Here is a 15,563-nt window from a genome sequence, read left to right as displayed (position 1 = left end):
CCGGTGCGAACCCGGGAGCGCCCCGATGTGTGCTCCAAGGTGCGGCGTGCACGAAGTCGGACCCCGGTTTGCCCCGGGTGCGCACCTCGCGTGCACCTTGGTGCGCACACCTTGGCTGGGTTGCGCGGCCTGGTGGGCACCATGGTGCGCACCAAGGAGCGCTCCGAAGTGTGCTCCAAGGTGCGGCGTGCACGAAGTCGGAGCCCGGTTTGCCCCGGGTACGCACCTCGCGTGCACCTTCGCCGGGGTGGGCACCTCGGCTGGGTTGCGCGCCCTGGTGCGCACCAAGGAGCGCTCCGAAGTGTGCTCCAAGGTGCGGCGTGCACGAAGTCGGAGCCCGGTTTGCCCCGGGTGCGCACCTTCGCCGCGGTGCGCACCATGGCGTGCACGAAGTCGGAGCCCGGTTTGCCCCGGGTGCGCACCTCGCGTGCACCTTCGCCAGGGTGGGCACCTCGGTGCGCACACCTTCTCAATGTTTTCTTGCCTTTTCTGGAAATTGGTGAAGGCAGCGCATCAAAGGTGCGCACCTCGGTGTGCTCCGAGGTGCGAACCCGAGAGCGCTCCGAGGTGCCCACGAAGTCGAAAGTCGGGTTAATTGCATTGTTTTCCCCGGGTGCGCTCCGAGGTGCGCAACATCGGCGCGCACCAAGGAGGGCTCCGAAGTGTGCTCCAAGGTGCGCACGATGGCGTGCACCTCTGGTGCGCACGATTCGGAGCTCGGTTTGACCGGGGTGCGCACACCTTGGCTGGGTTGCGCACCTTTTGTGCGCTCCAAGGTGCGCACGAAGTCGGAGCTCGGTTTGCCCCGGGTGCGCACCTTCGCCAGGGTGCGCACCTTGATGCGCACGCCTTGGCTGGGCTGCGCACCTTGGTGGGCGCCATGGTGCGCACCTTTCGTGCGCTCCAAGGTGCGCACGAAGTCGGAGCTCGGTTTGCCCCGGGTGCGCACCTTGGTGGGCGCCATGGTGCACTCCGAGGTGCCCAAGATTGGTGCGCACCAAGGAGCGCTCCGAAGTGCGCTCCAAGGTGCGCGCGAAGTCGAAAGTTGGGTTAATTGTCCGGTTTGCCTCGGGTGCGCACCTTGCGTGCACCTTCGCCAGGGTGGGCGCCTTGGTGCGCACACCTTGGCTGGGCTGCGCACACCTTGGCACCCGCGTTTCCTTCATTTTAAATTTTTTTTTTTTACAATCTCTCAAGTGGGAAATTCTATAATCTCAACTTTTTTTGCCTTTTCAGGAAACTTTTGAATGGAGCGCATCATTGGTGCGCTCCAAAGTGTGCTCCAAAGCTCTCTCCAGCTGCGTGCACCTGCCCCGGCCGCGCACCCGGCCCCGCCCAGCTTCGCTCACCTGTCCCGGGCGTCTGGTGCGGAACCTTAGAGTAAGAAACATCACCGTGCACCTTGGCCAACGTGCGCGACTCGACCGAGCGCGCACTGGCCGAGGTGCACACCGATTTCACCTGGGTGCGCGCGCAGCACCTCGGGCGCACCGGGGTGCGCGCACAACGCCCGGGTTGCACCGTGGCCTGTGTGCTCGGGGCGCCTCGGGTGCGCGCTCGGTGTCGCCCCCGCGCGCGCGGTAGTGCGGGCAGCGCACCCCGGCCCGGCCCGGCCCCGACGAGAACGCAAACGGGCAAAAGGTTTATTCAAATAGCATTGCGACGCCCGGCGAAAAACTAAAAAAGGGTGCAACACCGGGACTTCCCGGGAGGTCACCCATCCCAGTACTACTCCGGCCCAAGCGCGCTTAACTGCGGAGTTCTGATGGGATCCGGTGCACTAACGCTGGTATGATCGCACCCGTTATGAGCTTGTCGCAGTGTGTACTTAGCAAACCGCGACCCACGTGCGAATCCACCCCGGCCACCCACCCCCGTCGAGGTGCACACCCTCCCTCGCGAAGTGCGCCCCGTTCGCCAAGTGTGAGCCCTGCCCGGGTGCGCGCACCTTGCTAGGGCGTCGGGTGTGCACCCGGCCCGGCCTACGTGCGTGCACCTGGAGGGGGCGTCGTGTGCGTGCAGTGTCCCGTCTGCAACGCGGTGCCCACACACCACCTCGGGCGCAACGACCTGCGCTCACATGTGGGCCGAGTGCACCTTGGTGCATGTTCGGGGCGCCTCGGGTGCACGCTCGATCTTGCCCCGGTGCACCAAGGCGCTCGGTTTGCCCCGGGTGCGCACTTGGTGCAAGGTGGGCACCCAAAATAGGGATCAAGCACCAAAACACAAGTTTCGGGATGCAAAATGGGACCCAAGGACCACAAATGCGTTCCAAGACCCATGATGGGTCCACGAGAACAAAAATGTGTTCCGAGACTTAATAAACAAATATTGGGTTTTAGGAGAAGAAACATGCTCTGATGCCCAAAACGAGAATCGACCCCGAAAAGGCCACAGGCCAAAAGTGGGATGCGAGACAAAAAAAAATGGGACCCGAGGACCAAAATTGGGTTCCCAGGTCGAAGACAGGGCAACCGGACAAGAAACGACCTCTAAGGCTCGAAATGAGTCCCGACGACTAAAACTTGACAAGAAGCACCCATCAGGCACCCAACTCGACACCCATGGGATGCCGACCCACCCGGGCTTCCACCTAGCACACCTTGGCACCCACCCACCCTCGCACCCAACCTCGCACCCAACTTAGCACCTTTGAACCCACATTGGCACTCACCCTGACCCTGGCACCTTGGAACCCACATTGGCACTCACCTTGACCCTGGCACCCACCTTTGCACTCACCTTGGGACCCACCCTGGCTCCCACCTCGGCACCCACCCAGACACCCACCTTGGTTCCTTGGCACCCACCTTGGATCCTTGGCACCCACCCCGACACCCACCTTGGCACGCAACTTGGCTACTTGCCACCCACCTTGGCTCCTTGACGCCCACCCCGACAACCACCCCGTGACCTACCCTGGCTAGGGTTGGTGCACACCCACCCTGGTGCCCACCTTGGCACCCACCCTATGACCCACCTTGGCACGCACCTTAGTACCCACCCCGTTACCCACCCTAGGACCCACCCCGTGACCCACCTTGGCCAGGGTGGGTGCCTTGGTGCGCACAACTTGCCTGGGCTGCACACCAGGGCGGGCTCAAGATGGCACCCGCGTTCCGTTTTTTTCACTATCTTTCAAAACGGAAATTTTAAAATCTCATTTTTTTCTTTTTTTTGCCTTTTCTGGAAATTAGTGAAGGCAGCGCATCAAAGGTGCGCAATGCTGGTGCGAACCCGGGAGCGCTCCGATGTGTGCTCCAAGGTGCGGCGTGCACGAAGTCCGAGCCCGGTTTGCCCCGGGTGCGCACCTCGCGTGCACCTTCGCCGGGGTGAGCACCTTGGCTGGGTTGCGCGCCCTGGTGCGTACCAAGGAGCGCTCTGAAGTGTGCTCCAAGGTGCGGCGTGCACGAAGTCGGAGCCCGGTTTGCCCCGGGTGTGCACCTCGGGTGCGCACCTCGCGTGCACCTTCGCTGCGGTGGGCACCTTGGCTGGGTTGCGCGCCTTGGTGGGCACCATGCAGTGCACGAAGTCGGAGCCCGGTTTGCCCCGGGCGCGCACCTCCGCCAGGGTGGGCACCTTGGTGCGCACAACTTGCCTGGGCTGCGCATCAGGAAGGGCTCAAGATGGCACCCGCGTTCCGTTTTTTTCACTATCTTTCAGAACGGAAATTTTAAAATATCGTTTTTTTTTGCCTTTTCTGGAAATTAGTGAAGGCAGCGCATCAAAGGTGCGCAACGCTGGTGCGAACCTGGGAGCGCTCCGATGTGTGCTCCAAGGTGCGGCGTGCACGAAGTCGGAGCCCGGTTTGCCTCGGGTGCGCCCTGGTGGGCACCATGGTGCGCACCAAGGAGCGCTCCGAAGTGTGCTCCAAGGTGCGGCCTGCACGAAGTCGGAGCCCGGTTTGCCCCGGGTGTGCACCTCGGGTGGGCACCTTGGTGCGCATGCCTTGCCTGGGCTGCGCACCAGGGCGGGCTCAAGATGGCACCCGCGTTCCTTTTTTTTCACTATCTTTCAAAACGGAAATTTTAAAATCTCATTTTTTTTTGCCTTTTTCTGGAAATTAGTGAAGGCAGCGCATCAAAGGTGCGCACCTCGCTGCCCACCACGGTGCGCAACGCCGGTGGGCACCCGGGAGTGCTTCGAAGTGTGCTCCAAGGTGCTGCGTGCACGTTGTCGGAGCCCGGTTTGCCCCGGGTGCGCACCTCGCGTGCACCTTCGTCGGGGTGGGCACCTTGGCTTGGTTTGCCCCGGCTGCGCTCCGAAGCGGGGTTATTGGAGCGCCGCCTCTTTTTTTGTCGGAGCGTTTGGTGGGGTTTCTCGCATTGGCTCTTCCGAGGCCCGGTTGCCACCCTGGCGCGCACGAAGTCGGAAGTAGGGTTAATTGCCCGGGTGCGCACCTTTGCCAGGGTGGCACCTTACCTGGGCTGCGCACCAGGGCGGGCTCAAGATGGCACGCGCGTTCCGTTTTTTTCACTATCTTTCAAAACGGAAATTTTAAAATCTCCTTTTTTTTTTGCCTTTTCTGGAAATTAGTGAAGGCAGCGCATCAAAGGTGCGCACCTCGCTGCCCACCTTGGTGTGCTCTGAGGTGCGCACCCGGGAGCGCTACGAAGTGTGCTCCAAGGTGCGGCGTGCACGTTGTCGGAGCCCGGTTTGCCCCGGGTGCGCACCTCGCCTGCACCTTGGCCGGGGTGGGCACCTTGGCTGGGTTTGCCCAGGGTGCGCTCCGAAGCGGGGTTACTGGAGCGCCCCCTCTTTTTTTGTCAGAGAGTTTGGTGGGGTTTCTCGCATTGGCTCTTCCCAGGCCCGGTTGTTGGGTGCGCTCCCACCCTGGCGCGCGCGAAGTTGGAAGTTGGGTTAATTGCCCGGGCGCGCACCTTCGCCAGGGTGGGCACCTTGGTGCGCAAACCTTGGCTGGGCTGCGCACCAGGGCGGGCTCAAGATGGCACCAGCATTCCCTTTTTCTCACTATCTTTCAAAACGGAAATTTTAAAATCTCGTTTTTTTTTTGCCTTTTATGGAAATTAGTGAAGGCATCGCATCAAAGGTGCGCACCTCGCTGCCCACCTTGGTGTGCTCCGAGGTGCCCACCACGGTGCGCAACGCCGGTGCGAACCCGGGAGCGCCCCGATGTGTGCTCCAAGGTGCGGCGTGCACGAAGTCGGACCCCGGTTTGCCCCGGGTGCGCACCTCGCGTGCACCTTGGTGCGCACACCTTGGCTGGGTTGCGCGGCCTGGTGGGCACCATGGTGCGCACCAAGGAGCGCTCCGAAGTGTGCTCCAAGGTGCGGCGTGCACGAAGTCGGAGCCCGGTTTGCCCCGGGTGCGCACCTTCGCCGCGGTGGGCACCATGGCGTGCACGAAGTCGGAGCCCGGTTTGCCCCGGGTGCGCACCTCGCGTGCACCTTCGCCGGGGTGGGCACCTCGGCTGGGTTGCGCGCCCTGGTGCGCACCAAGGAGCGCTCTGAAGTGTGCTCCAAGGTGCGGCGTGCACGAAGTCGGAGCCCGGTTTGCCCCGGGTGTGCACCTCGCGTGCACCTTCGCTGCGGTGGGCACCTTGGCTGGGTTGCGCGCCTTGGTGGGCACCATGCAGTGCACGAAGTCGGAGCCCGGTTTGCCCCGGGCGCGCACCTCCGCCAGGGTGGGCACCTTGGTGCGCACAACTTGCCTGGGCTGCGCACCAGGAAGGGCTCAAGATGGCACCCGCGTTCCGTTTTTTTCACTATCTTTCAGAACGGAAATTTTAAAATATCGTTTTTTTTTGCCTTTTCTGGAAATTAGTGAAGGCAGCGCATCAAAGGTGCGCAACGCTGGTGCGAACCTGGGAGCGCTCCGATGTGTGCTCCAAGGTGCGGCGTGCACGAAGTCGGACCCCGGTTTGCCCCGGGTGCGCACCTCGCGTGCACCTTGGTGCGCACACCTTGGCTGGGTTGCGCGCCCTGGTGGGCACCATGGTGCGCACCAAGGAGCGCTCCGAAGTGTGCTCCAAGGTGCGGCGTGCACGAAGTCGGAGCCCGGTTTGCCCCGGGTGCGCACCTCGCGTGCACCTTCGCCGCGGTGGGCACCATGGCGTGCACGAAGTCGGAGCCCGGTTTGCCCCGGGTGCGCACCTCGCGTGCACCTTCGCCGGGGTGGGCACCTTAGTGTGCAGACCTTGGCTGGGTTGCGCGCCCTGGTGGGCACCATGGTGCGCACCAAGGAGCGCTCCGAAGTGTGCTCCAAGGTGCGGCCTGCACGAAGTCGGAGCCCGGTTTGCCCCGGGTGTGCACCTCGGGTGGGCACCTTGGTGCGCATGCCTTGCCTAGGCTGCGCACCAGGGCGGGCTCAAGATGGCACCCGCGTTCCTTTTTTTTCACTATCTTTCAAAACGGAAATTTTAAAATCTCATTTTTTTTTGCCTTTTTCTGGAAATTAGTGAAGGCAGCGCATCAAAGGTGCGCACCTCGCTGCCCACCACGGTGCGCAACGCCGGTGGGCACCCGGGAGTGCTTCGAAGTGTGCTCCAAGGTGCTGCGTGCACGTTGTCGGAGCCCGGTTTGCCCCGGGTGCGCACCTCGCGTGCACCTTCGTCGGGGTGGGCACCTTGGCTGGGTTTGCCCCGGCTGCGCTCCGAAGCGGGGTTATTGGAGCGCCGCCTCTTTTTTTGTCGGAGCGTTTGGTGGGGTTTCTCGCATTGGCTCTTCCGAGGCCCGGTTGCCACCCTGGCGCGCACGAAGTCGGAAGTAGGGTTAATTGCCCGGGTGCGCACCTTTGCCAGGGTGGGCACCTTACCTGGGCTGCGCACCAGGGCGGGCTCAAGATGGCACGCGCGTTCCGTTTTTTTCACTATCTTTCAAAACGGAAATTTTAAAATCTCCTTTTTTTTTTGCCTTTTCTGGAAATTAGTGAAGGCAGCGCATCAAAGGTGCGCACCTCGCTGCCCACCTTGGTGTGCTCTGAGGTGCGCACCCGGGAGCGCTACGAAGTGTGCTCCAAGGTGCGGCGTGCACGTTGTCGGAGCCCGGTTTGCCCCGGGTGCGCACCTCGCCTGCACCTTGGCCGGGGTGGGCACCTTGGCTGGGTTTGCCCAGGGTGCGCTCCGAAGCGGGGTTACTGGAGCGCCCCCTCTTTTTTTGTCAGAGCGTTTGGTGGGGTTTCTCGCATTGGCTCTTCCCAGGCCCGGTTGTTGGGTGCGCTCCCACCCTGGCGCGCGCGAAGTTGGAAGTTGGGTTAATTGCCCGGGCGCGCACCTTCGCCAGGGTGGGCACCTTGGTGCGCACACCTTGGCTGGGCTGCGCACCAGGGCGGGCTCAAGATGGCACCAGCATTCCCTTTTTCTCACTATCTTTCAAAACGGAAATTTTAAAATCTCGTTTTTTTTTTGCCTTTTATGGAAATTAGTGAAGGCATCGCATCAAAGGTGCGCACCTCGCTGCCCACCTTGGTGTGCTCCGAGGTGCCCACCACGGTGCGCAACGCCGGTGCGAACCCGGGAGCGCCCCGATGTGTGCTCCAAGGTGCGGCGTGCACGAAGTCGGACCCCGGTTTGCCCCGGGTGCGCACCTCGCGTGCACCTTGGTGCGCACACCTTGGCTGGGTTGCGCGGCCTGGTGGGCACCATGGTGCGCACCAAGGAGCGCTCCGAAGTGTGCTCCAAGGTGCGGCGTGCACGAAGTCGGAGCCCGGTTTGCCCCGGGTACGCACCTCGCGTGCACCTTCGCCGGGGTGGGCACCTCGGCTGGGTTGCGCGCCCTGGTGCGCACCAAGGAGCGCTCCGAAGTGTGCTCCAAGGTGCGGCGTGCACGAAGTCGGAGCCCGGTTTGCCCCGGGTGCGCACCTTCGCCGCGGTGCGCACCATGGCGTGCACGAAGTCGGAGCCCGGTTTGCCCCGGGTGCGCACCTCGCGTGCACCTTCGGCGGGGTTGCGCGCCCTGGTGGGCACCATGGTGCGCACCAAGGAGCGCTCCGAAGTGTGCTCCAAGGTGCGGCGTGCACGAAGTCGGAGCCCGGTTTGCCCCGGGTGCGCACCTCGCGTGCACCTTCGGCGGGGTTGCGCGCCCTGGTGGGCACCATGGTGCGCACCAAGGAGCGCTCCGAAGTGTGCTCCAAGGTGCGGCGTGCACGAAGTCGGAGCCCGGTTTGCCCCGGGTGCGCACCTCGCGTGCACCTTCGCCGCGGTGGGCACCATGGCGTGCACGAAGTCGGAGCCCGGTTTGCCCCGGGTGCGCACCTCGCGTGCACCTTCGCCGGGGTGGGCACCTCGGCTGGGTTGCGCGCCCTGGTGCGCACCAAGGAGCGCTCCGAAGTGTGCTCCAAGGTGCGGCGTGCACGAAGTCGGAGCCCGGTTTGCCCCGGGTGCGCACCTCGCGTGCACCTTCGCCAGGGTGGGCACCTCGGTGCGCACACCTTCTCAATGTTTTCTTGCCTTTTCTGGAAATTGGTGAAGGCAGCGCATCAAAGGTGCGCACCTCGGTGTGCTCCGAGGTGCGAACCCGAGAGCGCTCCGAGGTGCCCACGAAGTCGAAAGTCGGGTTAATTGCATTGTTTTCCCCGGGTGCGCTCCGAGGTGCGCAACATCGGCGCGCACCAAGGAGGGCTCCGAAGTGTGCTCCAAGGTGCGCACGATGGCGTGCACCTCTGGTGCGCACGATTCGGAGCTCGGTTTGACCGGGGTGCGCACACCTTGGCTGGGTTGCGCACCTTTTGTGCGCTCCAAGGTGCGCACGAAGTCGGAGCTCGGTTTGCCCCGGGTGCGCACCTTCGCCAGGGTGCGCACCTTGATGCGCACGCCTTGGCTGGGCTGCGCACCTTGGTGGGCGCCATGGTGCGCACCTTTCGTGCGCTCCAAGGTGCGCACGAAGTCGGAGCTCGGTTTGCCCCGGGTGCGCACCTTGGTGGGCGCCATGGTGCACTCCGAGGTGCCCAAGATTGGTGCGCACCAAGGAGCGCTCCGAAGTGCGCTCCAAGGTGCGCGCGAAGTCGAAAGTTGGGTTAATTGTCCGGTTTGCCTCGGGTGCGCACCTTGCGTGCACCTTCGCCAGGGTGGGCGCCTTGGTGCGCACACCTTGGCTGGGCTGCGCACACCTTGGCACCCGCGTTTCCTTCATTTTAAATTTTTTTTTTTTACAATCTCTCAAGTGGGAAATTCTATAATCTCAACTTTTTTTGCCTTTTCAGGAAACTTTTGAATGGAGCGCATCATTGGTGCGCTCCGAAGTGTGCTCCAAAGCTCTCTCCAGCTGCGTGCACCTGCCCCGGCCGCGCACCCGGCCCCGCCCAGCTTCGCTCACCTGTCCCGGGCGTCTGGTGCGGAACCTTAGAGTAAGAAACATCACCGTGCACCTTGGCCAACGTGCGCGACTCGACCGAGCGCGCACTGGCCGAGGTGCACACCGATTTCACCTGGGTGCGCGCGCAGCACCTCGGGCGCACCGGGGTGCGCGCACAACGCCCGGGTTGCACCGTGGCCTGTGTGCTCGGGGCGCCTCGGGTGCGCGCTCGGTGTCGCCCCCGCGCGCGCGGTAGTGCGGGCAGCGCACCCCGGCCCGGCCCGGCCCCGACGAGAACGCAAACGGGCAAAAGGTTTATTCAAATAGCATTGCGACGCCCGGCGAAAAACTAAAAAAGGGTGCAACACCGGGACTTCCCGGGAGGTCACCCATCCCAGTACTACTCCGGCCCAAGCGCGCTTAACTGCGGAGTTCTGATGGGATCCGGTGCACTAACGCTGGTATGATCGCACCCGTTATGAGCTTGTCGCAGTGTGTACTTAGCAAACCGCGACCCACGTGCGAATCCACCCCGGCCACCCACCCCCGTCGAGGTGCACACCCTCCCTCGCGAAGTGCGCCCCGTTCGCCAAGTGTGAGCCCTGCCCGGGTGCGCGCACCTTGCTAGGGCGTCGGGTGTGCACCCGGCCCGGCCTACGTGCGTGCACCTGGAGGGGGCGTCGTGTGCGTGCAGTGTCCCGTCTGCAACGCGGTGCCCACACACCACCTCGGGCGCAACGACCTGCGCTCACATGTGGGCCGAGTGCACCTTGGTGCATGTTCGGGGCGCCTCGGGTGCACGCTCGATCTTGCCCCGGTGCACCAAGGCGCTCGGTTTGCCCCGGGTGCGCACTTGGTGCAAGGTGGGCACCCAAAATAGGGATCAAGCACCAAAACACAAGTTTCGGGATGCAAAATGGGACCCAAGGACCACAAATGCGTTCCAAGACCCATGATGGGTCCACGAGAACAAAAATGTGTTCCGAGACTTAATAAACAAATATTGGGTTTTAGGAGAAGAAACATGCTCTGATGCCCAAAACGAGAATCGACCCCGAAAAGGCCACAGGCCAAAAGTGGGATGCGAGACAAAAAAAAATGGGACCCGAGGACCAAAATTGGGTTCCCAGGTCGAAGACAGGGCAACCGGACAAGAAACGACCTCTAAGGCTCGAAATGAGTCCCGACGACTAAAACTTGACAAGAAGCACCCATCAGGCACCCAACTCGACACCCATGGGATGCCGACCCACCCGGGCTTCCACCTAGCACACCTTGGCACCCACCCACCCTCGCACCCAACCTCGCACCCAACTTAGCACCTTTGAACCCACATTGGCACTCACCCTGACCCTGGCACCTTGGAACCCACATTGGCACTCACCTTGACCCTGGCACCCACCTTTGCACTCACCTTGGGACCCACCCTGGCTCCCACCTCGGCACCCACCCAGACACCCACCTTGGTTCCTTGGCACCCACCTTGGATCCTTGGCACCCACCCCGACACCCACCTTGGCACGCAACTTGGCTACTTGCCACCCACCTTGGCTCCTTGACGCCCACCCCGACAACCACCCCGTGACCTACCCTGGCTAGGGTTGGTGCACACCCACCCTGGTGCCCACCTTGGCACCCACCCTATGACCCACCTTGGCACGCACCTTAGTACCCACCCCGTTACCCACCCTAGGACCCACCCCGTGACCCACCTTGGCCAGGGTGGGTGCCTTGGTGCGCACAACTTGCCTGGGCTGCACACCAGGGCGGGCTCAAGATGGCACCCGCGTTCCGTTTTTTTCACTATCTTTCAAAACGAAAATTTTAAAATCTCATTTTTTTCTTTTTTTTGCCTTTTCTGGAAATTAGTGAAGGCAGCGCATCAAAGGTGCGCAATGCTGGTGCGAACCCGGGAGCGCTCCGATGTGTGCTCCAAGGTGCGGCGTGCACGAAGTCCGAGCCCGGTTTGCCCCGGGTGCGCACCTCGCGTGCACCTTCGCCGGGGTGAGCACCTTGGCTGGGTTGCGCGCCCTGGTGCGTACCAAGGAGCGCTCTGAAGTGTGCTCCAAGGTGCGGCGTGCACGAAGTCGGAGCCCGGTTTGCCCCGGGTGTGCACCTCGGGTGCGCACCTCGCGTGCACCTTCGCTGCGGTGGGCACCTTGGCTGGGTTGCGCGCCTTGGTGGGCACCATGCAGTGCACGAAGTCGGAGCCCGGTTTGCCCCGGGCGCGCACCTCCGCCAGGGTGGGCACCTTGGTGCGCACAACTTGCCTGGGCTGCGCATCAGGAAGGGCTCAAGATGGCACCCGCGTTCCGTTTTTTTCACTATCTTTCAGAACGGAAATTTTAAAATATCGTTTTTTTTTGCCTTTTCTGGAAATTAGTGAAGGCAGCGCATCAAAGGTGCGCAACGCTGGTGCGAACCTGGGAGCGCTCCGATGTGTGCTCCAAGGTGCGGCGTGCACGAAGTCGGAGCCCGGTTTGCCTCGGGTGCGCCCTGGTGGGCACCATGGTGCGCACCAAGGAGCGCTCCGAAGTGTGCTCCAAGGTGCGGCCTGCACGAAGTCGGAGCCCGGTTTGCCCCGGGTGTGCACCTCGGGTGGGCACCTTGGTGCGCATGCCTTGCCTGGGCTGCGCACCAGGGCGGGCTCAAGATGGCACCCGCGTTCCTTTTTTTTCACTATCTTTCAAAACGGAAATTTTAAAATCTCATTTTTTTTTGCCTTTTTCTGGAAATTAGTGAAGGCAGCGCATCAAAGGTGCGCACCTCGCTGCCCACCACGGTGCGCAACGCCGGTGGGCACCCGGGAGTGCTTCGAAGTGTGCTCCAAGGTGCTGCGTGCACGTTGTCGGAGCCCGGTTTGCCCCGGGTGCGCACCTCGCGTGCACCTTCGTCGGGGTGGGCACCTTGGCTTGGTTTGCCCCGGCTGCGCTCCGAAGCGGGGTTATTGGAGCGCCGCCTCTTTTTTTGTCGGAGCGTTTGGTGGGGTTTCTCGCATTGGCTCTTCCGAGGCCCGGTTGCCACCCTGGCGCGCACGAAGTCGGAAGTAGGGTTAATTGCCCGGGTGCGCACCTTTGCCAGGGTGGCACCTTACCTGGGCTGCGCACCAGGGCGGGCTCAAGATGGCACGCGCGTTCCGTTTTTTTCACTATCTTTCAAAACGGAAATTTTAAAATCTCCTTTTTTTTTTGCCTTTTCTGGAAATTAGTGAAGGCAGCGCATCAAAGGTGCGCACCTCGCTGCCCACCTTGGTGTGCTCTGAGGTGCGCACCCGGGAGCGCTACGAAGTGTGCTCCAAGGTGCGGCGTGCACGTTGTCGGAGCCCGGTTTGCCCCGGGTGCGCACCTCGCCTGCACCTTGGCCGGGGTGGGCACCTTGGCTGGGTTTGCCCAGGGTGCGCTCCGAAGCGGGGTTACTGGAGCGCCCCCTCTTTTTTTGTCAGAGAGTTTGGTGGGGTTTCTCGCATTGGCTCTTCCCAGGCCCGGTTGTTGGGTGCGCTCCCACCCTGGCGCGCGCGAAGTTGGAAGTTGGGTTAATTGCCCGGGCGCGCACCTTCGCCAGGGTGGGCACCTTGGTGCGCAAACCTTGGCTGGGCTGCGCACCAGGGCGGGCTCAAGATGGCACCAGCATTCCCTTTTTCTCACTATCTTTCAAAACGGAAATTTTAAAATCTCGTTTTTTTTTTGCCTTTTATGGAAATTAGTGAAGGCATCGCATCAAAGGTGCGCACCTCGCTGCCCACCTTGGTGTGCTCCGAGGTGCCCACCACGGTGCGCAACGCCGGTGCGAACCCGGGAGCGCCCCGATGTGTGCTCCAAGGTGCGGCGTGCACGAAGTCGGACCCCGGTTTGCCCCGGGTGCGCACCTCGCGTGCACCTTGGTGCGCACACCTTGGCTGGGTTGCGCGGCCTGGTGGGCACCATGGTGCGCACCAAGGAGCGCTCCGAAGTGTGCTCCAAGGTGCGGCGTGCACGAAGTCGGAGCCCGGTTTGCCCCGGGTGCGCACCTTCGCCGCGGTGGGCACCATGGCGTGCACGAAGTCGGAGCCCGGTTTGCCCCGGGTGCGCACCTCGCGTGCACCTTCGCCGGGGTGGGCACCTCGGCTGGGTTGCGCGCCCTGGTGCGCACCAAGGAGCGCTCTGAAGTGTGCTCCAAGGTGCGGCGTGCACGAAGTCGGAGCCCGGTTTGCCCCGGGTGTGCACCTCGCGTGCACCTTCGCTGCGGTGGGCACCTTGGCTGGGTTGCGCGCCTTGGTGGGCACCATGCAGTGCACGAAGTCGGAGCCCGGTTTGCCCCGGGCGCGCACCTCCGCCAGGGTGGGCACCTTGGTGCGCACAACTTGCCTGGGCTGCGCACCAGGAAGGGCTCAAGATGGCACCCGCGTTCCGTTTTTTTCACTATCTTTCAGAACGGAAATTTTAAAATATCGTTTTTTTTTGCCTTTTCTGGAAATTAGTGAAGGCAGCGCATCAAAGGTGCGCAACGCTGGTGCGAACCTGGGAGCGCTCCGATGTGTGCTCCAAGGTGCGGCGTGCACGAAGTCGGACCCCGGTTTGCCCCGGGTGCGCACCTCGCGTGCACCTTGGTGCGCACACCTTGGCTGGGTTGCGCGCCCTGGTGGGCACCATGGTGCGCACCAAGGAGCGCTCCGAAGTGTGCTCCAAGGTGCGGCGTGCACGAAGTCGGAGCCCGGTTTGCCCCGGGTGCGCACCTCGCGTGCACCTTCGCCGCGGTGGGCACCATGGCGTGCACGAAGTCGGAGCCTTTTAAAATATCGTTTTTTTTTGCCTTTTCTGGAAATTAGTGAAGGCAGCGCATCAAAGGTGCGCAACGCTGGTGCGAACCTGGGAGCGCTCCGATGTGTGCTCCAAGGTGCGGCGTGCACGAAGTCGGACCCCGGTTTGCCCCGGGTGCGCACCTCGCGTGCACCTTGGTGCGCACACCTTGGCTGGGTTGCGCGCCCTGGTGGGCACCATGGTGCGCACCAAGGAGCGCTCCGAAGTGTGCTCCAAGGTGCGGCGTGCACGAAGTCGGAGCCCGGTTTGCCCCGGGTGCGCACCTCGCGTGCACCTTCGCCGGGGTGGGCACCTTGGTGTGCAGACCTTGGCTGGGTTGCGCGCCCTGGTGGGCACCATGGTGCGCACCAAGGAGCGCTCCGAAGTGTGCTCCAAGGTGCGGCCTGCACGAAGTCGGAGCCCGGTTTGCCCCGGGTGTGCACCTCGGGTGGGCACCTTGGTGCGCATGCCTTGCCTGGGCTGCGCACCAGGGCGGGCTCAAGATGGCACCCGCGTTCCTTTTTTTTCACTATCTTTCAAAACGGAAATTTTAAAATCTCATTTTTTTTTGCCTTTTTCTGGAAATTAGTGAAGGCAGCGCATCAAAGGTGCGCACCTCGCTGCCCACCACGGTGCGCAACGCCGGTGGGCACCCGGGAGTGCTTCGAAGTGTGCTCCAAGGTGCTGCGTGCACGTTGTCGGAGCCCGGTTTGCCCCGGGTGCGCACCTCGCGTGCACCTTCGTCGGGGTGGGCACCTTGGCTGGGTTTGCCCCGGCTGCGCTCCGAAGCGGGGTTATTGGAGCGCCGCCTCTTTTTTTGTCGGAGCGTTTGGTGGGGTTTCTCGCATTGGCTCTTCCGAGGCCCGGTTGCCACCCTGGCGCGCACGAAGTCGGAAGTAGGGTTAATTGCCCGGGTGCGCACCTTTGCCAGGGTGGGCACCTTACCTGGGCTGCGCACCAGGGCGGGCTCAAGATGGCACGCGCGTTCCGTTTTTTTCACTATCTTTCAAAACGGAAATTTTAAAATCTCCTTTTTTTTTTGCCTTTTCTGGAAATTAGTGAAGGCAGCGCATCAAAGGTGCGCACCTCGCTGCCCACCTTGGTGTGCTCTGAGGTGCGCACCCGGGAGCGCTACGAAGTGTGCTCCAAGGTGCGGCGTGCACGTTGTCGGAGCCCGGTTTGCCCCGGGTGCGCACCTCGCCTGCACCTTGGCCGGGGTGGGCACCTTGGCTGGGTTTGCCCAGGGTGCGCTCCGAAGCGGGGTTACTGGAGCGCCCCCTCTTTTTTTGTCAGAGCGTTTGGTGGGGTTTCTCGCATTGGCTCTTCCCAGGCCCGGTTGTTGGGTGCGCTCCCACCCTGGCGCGCGCGAAGTTGGAAGTTGGGTTAATTGCCCGGGCGCGCACCTTCGCCAGGGTGGGCACCTTGGTGCGCACACCTTGGCTGGGCTGCGCACCAGGGCGGGCTCAAGATGGCACCAGCATTCCCTTTTTCTCACTATCTTTCAAAACGGAAATTTTAAAATCTCGTTTTTTTTTTG

General features: G+C 62.6%; 2 non-coding genes across 2 annotated transcripts; both read right to left on the bottom strand.

Annotated features, from left to right (window-relative positions):
• Positions 1-1,684: 1,684 nt before the first annotated feature.
• On the bottom strand, positions 1,685-1,803 carry LOC131864401 (5S ribosomal RNA). The gene has a single exon (XR_009363208.1). It is a non-coding gene; the product is annotated as a 5S ribosomal RNA (ribosomal RNA).
• Positions 1,804-9,607: 7,804 nt separating this feature from the next.
• LOC131864390 (5S ribosomal RNA) lies at positions 9,608-9,726 on the bottom strand. The gene has a single exon (XR_009363197.1). It is a non-coding gene; the product is annotated as a 5S ribosomal RNA (ribosomal RNA).
• Between the last annotated feature and the right edge of the window lie 5,837 nt (positions 9,727-15,563).

The sequence above is a fragment of the Cryptomeria japonica genome, unplaced genomic scaffold, assembly GCF_030272615.1.
Source record: "Cryptomeria japonica unplaced genomic scaffold, Sugi_1.0 HiC_scaffold_85, whole genome shotgun sequence".
In the NCBI taxonomy this organism is placed as follows: Eukaryota; Viridiplantae; Streptophyta; class Pinopsida; order Cupressales; family Cupressaceae; genus Cryptomeria; species Cryptomeria japonica.
This window is presented reverse-complemented; position numbering and strand designations above follow the sequence as displayed.